The following is a 7,224-nucleotide window of genomic DNA, read 5'->3' on the forward strand; positions in this document are numbered from 1 at the left end:
AATCAATCAGACCAAGACATAACTCCCAAATTCCCATATGTTGGAGCAAGCCTAGCTAAGGATATTGATTTAGCTGATACACTCAACTCGCCTTTTGCCTCCTTCATCAACATCCCCATCGAAACTGTGTTCAGACAGATTTTCTTTCGCTCTTATTACGAATGTACAGAGTATTGACATTGTTCGAGAGAAAAGCCTTTGGGGGGAAAACATGAGGTGGAGACCATTATAAGTATAATCACTTTGTTCAAATGGGTCCATCTATTTGTCATAGATATAGTTATTCTCAAGGGTTGTAATCAAAACAGTGAACACTTTGTTTTTATAAAGCGAGAGTTGTTATGAACTAGGGCATTTACTAGAAAGCCCACAGTGAGGCATACGCTAAAGCTAAAAGGCCTATGTTTTTTAGAGTGACAAAACATTTGGAATTCTATATTGGAACCAAATACAAGTTTGTTTGGGTTACAAAACATGTTGGGAAATGTTTTTCTTGGAACTGGAAACCAATCAGAGAAGGATTACCATGGAAACGTCTGTCATAATTTCAATGAGAACGCACTGTTGTGTGTTAATAAAATGTGTTTTTTGGCTATTGTGTTGAATTAGAGATGAAACTTCACCCTAACATATACAAGGCAACAGTAAACAGGTTGTCCCCCACAAATGATGCAACGTCCTCCTTGGGTCAATTGAGATATCACGTAACTAACATATTTCAGCTATTTGCTATAGCTCCCGCTTTGGGCCAATCAGTGGAGTTTTGTAAATGCCGGATCTCTATGGCAAGACGCATCCTTCACCCAAGTTTTGTCAAAATCGTCCCAGTGCTGTCTGAGATATTGTGTGTGACTAACGTACGAATTAACAGACGGAGACAAATCCACCATCCACCATTTTCATTTTGGGAGTCAACTATAATTTGGATTTTATGGAAGGTCAGTCCTTGCATCCATAGCGGAGTCTATGGATTTGAGAGTGGTTACATTTCTCCAGCCCCATCCCTCAGCTTCTGACTGAAACTGGTGGGGAGTAATAGTGTTATTATAGTGTTATTATAGTGTGGTCCTCTAGTGAGTGAGTTACTTTTGTGCCATGTAATATATTTTTTTAATCACACAACAACAAAAAAAGTCACGAACAAAATTATTAGTTTTGCAAATAAAAATAATGATATTGAAAGGAAAACAAAATACTACAAGGATAATAAAACTTCTTTGGCTGTTAGCCTGAACTTTGCTCTCACTTTGCTCTCACTGTCTTCTTTCCAGTTGCATGTTCTGGCACATTCATTCCACTGCTGGTTAAAAAAATAATAATCACGAGGGAAAAACACACAAATGTACATGTGAAACTTCACATGTGTTCAAAAACCACATGCGCCATAATTGTGAAAATATCAACAACAACTTATTTTTAGATCTTCACGTAATTCTTTTTGATTCACACATGTGCCCGAAAACCAAGTTTTTTTCAGATGTGATTTTTTCAAGTTTTTTTTAAGGGTAGGCAGACAGTAAATTGTTAACCAAAACAATCAGTTTAACTCTCGCCTGTGCAGTCTCACTGAGCCGACATGCAAGCTTTAGCTATCGCACTTTTTGGGGGGGGCGATGGTGAGCAGAGAAGTGTAGCCAACCTGACATACTGTACATGTCTTTAGGTCAGTGTAATGGAACACATTTTTCAAAGAGGTATGGTCGTAAAGCATTTAATAGCAGACAGTTTAGCAGAGCGACGGAATGGCTGAGATTCACAAAATAATGAAAAAACCTTAAGCCTCGATTCAATCAGATCGAGCGTTGGAAGTGGTTTTTGTAATGTTGGAGGTGTAACTGCGGTGTGAGCTGAAAAATTGGTAATAAATAGGTGAGAAGCTGCTTGAGTCACAAACCACTCCTTACACTCTTTGAATTAAAGGTGCTACGTACAACCATAAAGGGTTCTTTCGATTTGTCCCCATAGGGGAACCCTTTTTGGTAAAAGACCAAGTCCATTTTATGGCAAGAACAGCTCAAATAAGCAAAGAGAAACGGCAGTCCATCATTACTTTAAGACATGAAGGTCATTCAATCTGGAACATTTCAAGAACTTTAAAGAAAGTTTATTCTAGTGCAATAGCTGTTTTAAGGCAGGTCCTCACCAGACATTACCAGAAACAACGTCGCCTATAGGCACAAACCCACCGTCGCTGGACCAGACAGGACTGGCAAAAAGTGCTCTTCACTGACGAGTCGCGGTTTTGTCTCACCAGGGGTTATGGTCGGATTTGCGTCTATCGCCAAAGGAATGAGCGTTACACTGAGGTCTGTACTCTGGAGCGGGATCGATTTGATGGTGGAAGGTCCGTCATGGTCTGGGGCAGTGTGTCACAGCATCATCGCACTGAGCTTGTTATCATTGCAGGCAATCTCAACACTGTGCATTACAGGGAAGACATCCTCCTCCCTCATGTGGTACCCTTCCTACAGGGTCATCCTGACATGACCCTCCAGCATGACAATGCCACCAGCCATGCTGCTCGTTCTGTGCGTGATTTCCTACAAGACAGGAAGGTCAGTGTTATGTCATGGCCAGTGAAGAGCCCGAACCTCAATCCCATTGAACACCTCTGGGACCTTCTGATTCGGAGGGTGAGGGCTATTTCCCCAGAAATATCCGGGAATTTGCAAGTGCCTTGGTGTAAGAGTGGGGTAACATCTCACAGCAAGAACTGGTAAATCTGGTGCAGTCCATGAGGAGGAGATGCACTGCAGAATTGAATGCAGCTGGTGGCCACACCAGATACTGACTGTTACTTTTGATTTTGACCCCCCCTTTGTTCAGGGACATGTTATTCCACTTCTCTTAGTCACATGTCTGTGGAACTTGTTCAGTTTATGTCTCAGTTGTTGAATCTTGTTATGTTCATACAAATATTTACACATGTTAATAAGTTTGCTGAAAAGAAACGCAGTTGACAGTGAGAGGACGTTTCTTTATTTGCTGAGTTTACTATGCACATTTTGCAGACAATCTATTTTACAATAGTTATATTATGTTTGTTTTTAGTTCTGGCCTTCCTCCCTTTCTGATTTTCTGATTTCTATTGGCCATATATTTGTAACTGTGTTATTTCACAAAAATGCTGAACCTATGTACATTTTACAGACCCCGTATGTTTTACATTTTTGCTAAAATGATTATTATATTGTTGATCGATTAACTTTTCAAATCACCCAGTATTGCTATCTGCAGCATCAGCTATAGGTAAATGTTGCAATTCTTCAGTCACTCCTGAACCTGTGACCAAAAACGAGCTCCATATTGGATAGTATCAAACTAAATGATCTAATTACTCTGCCACCTCGCAGCTAAATCTGTAGAGCTGGGAATATTGTATCCCCCATGTATATAATATTATATTGGTTGAAAGAAATTTGTATAATAATTTAAATTGAAAAATTCTAAGTTTTGAATCCGGTGTAGTTTTGCGTGTCAATTCAAAAACCATGTGCATGGAATCGGTACATCGAAAATCTCTTCCCAAATATTTTGCAATTTATATGGCACAGCAACATACAACAATGGTCCTCAGAGTATATATAAAAAAGTGTGGTATACTTCCACTGGTATGCCATCCAGCCCTGGAGTTGTTCCGTACTTAAAGGCATTGATTTCATCAAGAAGTTCCTCCTCTATAATTTGGCCTTCACATGAGTCTTTCTGTACAGATGTTAATTTGACATTATTAATAGGAAAAAATCCATACAATTAGCTTTGGTTAGTGGAGATGGAGACTGAAACAAAAACATATTCTTAAAGTACTTTACTTCCTCTTTCAAAATATAGTTAGGTGAATCATGAGTTACTCCATCATTTGTAACAAGTTTCAGTAAAACAAAGAAATTGGTAGCATTTCTATGTTGAAGATTGAAAAAGAGTTTGGTGCATTTTCCCCTGTATTCCATCCAGTTAGCTTTATTTTTATGATATATTACACTGGATCTTTCTTGAATAAGTTCCTCCATTTCTTCTTGTTTTTCCTCTAACTTATTCTGTGCCTCTATGGTACAGTTTTTATATGTACTGTTAGTCCTTCAACTTCCTTTGCTAATATGAACTTTTTTTTAACCTAAATTGCTTTTGTTTTATAGATGAGTACTGAATTGCATGGCCTCTAAAGGCACATCTAGAAGTGTCCCATACAATAAAGAGATCTGCTGTTATAACTCGTACGCTGATAGTCTGGAAGCAAGTTCAGGGAGTGAGTGTTTTAATAAATAAAAGAAACAATAAACACGAAACACAAACAACGCACCGACATGAAAACAGAGTCAATACCACCTGAGGAAAGAACCAAGGGGTGTGACAGATATAGGGAAGATAATCAAGGAGGTGATGGAGTCCAGGGGAGTGTCATGAGGCGCAGGTCCGCGTGATGATGGGAATAATCAGCAGCCTGATGACCGAGAGGCCGGAGAGGGAGTATACCTGACAGCTGTACTTATGTCAGAAAAAGTTTGTTATAAATTCTTCTGTCCTAGTTAAAAACAAGTTATCATCCAATAGACTGATTATATTTCCAATATCCTCGCCCACGTGCAAATTCTGTAAGAGTAATACATATGCCAATTATGTGATGATCCGACCGGATTCTGTACCCTATCAACATTTTTTAAAAAACTTTTGGTGCCAGAGAGAAAGTAATCAAGACGACTAGCTTGATTAAGCCTCCGCAATGTATATCTCACTATGTCAGGGTATTTAAGCCTCCATATAGCCACTAATTCCAGTATATCCATGACATTCATGATTTCCTTAAGTGCCTGAGGAAGATAGTTTGTATTGTGATTTCCTTTATGGTCCATAGAGGTATTTGAAAAAGTATTAAAATCTCCTACCATAATAATAGAGTCTAGTGTTGGTTGTAGAGTTGATAAATGATTATTATTATGTATATTTTCAAAGAAGCTTGGATCATCATTATTTGGACCGTACAGGTTAATAAGCCATATCTGTTTATTGTCCAATAACATATTTAAAATCATCCATCTACCTTGAGCATCTGTTTGGACAATTTGCACATTTGGATCAAAATTACTAAATTACTATGAATTAACATCATCACCCCTTTTGAGAAATATATTTCGCCCCCACTAGCCATTTTTCCACAAAACTTCATCTAAAATTGTAGAATGAGTTTCCTGTAAACAATAGATATTATATTCCTTCTCTTTTAGCCAAGTAAATACTGATCGTCTTTTCTTATTTTCTGCTAAACCATTACAATTATAACTGGCTATATACATGTTTGTAAATGTACCATTAAAAGTAACATGATGATTGAGTGTCTATATAGCTGTACCATGATATTTATAATGCTACTAAGTAACCTCCAATTGGTCCTAACTATTCCACCGTCTAAAACCCCTCCTCATCCCGAGTTGGGTGGTCATCCCAATGACCAGCAGACCATGCCTCGGAGAGACCGGGACCCTTCCTTTGAAAAGAGTTTAGAGTGCCACCCACAGAACAGAAGCAGATCAACCGCCAAAAGCATTTCCATCGCCCTCACCTCAATTGTATTACATATACAGTGCCTTGGGAAAGTATTCATCCCTCTTGGCTGTTTTACTATTTTGTTGCATTACAACCTGTAATATAAATTGATTTTTATTTGGATTTCATGTAATGGACATACACAAAATAGTGAAATTAAAAAATGACTTGTTTCATAAAATTCAAAAAGATAAAAAACAGAAAAGTGGTGCGTGCATATGTATTCGCCCCCTTTGCTATGAAGCCCCTAAATAAGATCTGTTGCAACAAATTAATTTCAGAAGTCACATAATTAGTTATCTAAAGTCCACTTGTGCGCAATCTAAGTGTCACATGATCTGTCACATGATCTCAATAAATATAGACCTGTTCCCATGGAGCAGCATTAAATCCATTATTACATTTTTTTAAAGAATATAGCACCACAACAAACCTGCCAAGAGAGGGCCGCCCACCCAAACTCACAGACCAGGCAAGGAGGGCATTAACCAGAGGCAACAAACTGACTAAAGACAACCCCGAAGAAAAGCTCCACAGCAGAGATTGGAGTATCTGTCCACAGGACACCTTTAAGCCGTACACTCCACAGAGCTGGGATTTACGGAAGAGTGTCCAGAAAAATGCCATTGCTTAAAGAAAAAAATAAGCAAACATGTTTGGTGTTTGCCAAAAGGCATGTGGGAGACCCCCCAAACACACACACACACACACACACACACACACACACACACACACACACACACACACACACACACACACACACACACACACACACACACACACACACACACACACACACACACACACACACACACACACACACACACTCCCCTTTCCCCACGATCTACTATAGACACAGATGCTCAACAGCTGCACCATCCCAGAGGCCAACTCAAGAAAGGTCTTGATTTACAAATGTATATACAGTTGTAGCTGTATGTGAAGGCCTGAAAAACTGAGCAAAAATGGGCAGAAATGGGGAGATTTGATGAACCATTGTCACATCCTAGGTGATGGAGATACCCCTTCCCCTGAAACATCCACACATGATCCCTCGTTGTGACTATATTCACAGGCATCTCCGTGCAATCAGACCTTTGATGATTTTGTGCCACCAGGGCCACAATAATACACCCCCTCTCTGACCCCCTCCCCATGGGTTACTGCAGCTAGTGTTGCCAGCATTGCCACTGCCTGGGTGGGGGCAACCTACTGGAATCCCCATCGGCTAGGTACAAGATCGTCAAGGTTCTCACAACCCCTGCTCACAGTCATACATTGGTTCTGGGAGATGCAACCATTTTCTTTCTCACTCACTTAACGCCAAACTTTCCCAAATACCAAAAAACACACACCACACCTTCCATCACAATATATCCACACATACCTACATACTGTGCCTTCTGTCTGAAGGTGCCTTGTTAAAAGTTAAGTTGTGGAATTTCTTTCCTTCTTTTAATGCGTTTGAGCCAATCAGTTGTGTTATGACAAGGTAGTGGTGGTATACAGAAGATAACCCTATTTGGTAAAAGATCGAGTCCATATTATGGCAAGAACAGCTTAAAATAAACAAAGAGAAATGACAGTCCATCATTACTTTAAGACATGAAGGTCAGTCAATCCGAAAAAAGTTTCTTCAAGTACAATTGCAAAAACCATCAAGCCCTATGATGGAACTGGCTC

The sequence above is a fragment of the Oncorhynchus keta genome, chromosome 4 (genome assembly GCF_023373465.1).
Source record: "Oncorhynchus keta strain PuntledgeMale-10-30-2019 chromosome 4, Oket_V2, whole genome shotgun sequence".
Taxonomy (NCBI): domain Eukaryota; kingdom Metazoa; phylum Chordata; class Actinopteri; order Salmoniformes; family Salmonidae; genus Oncorhynchus; species Oncorhynchus keta.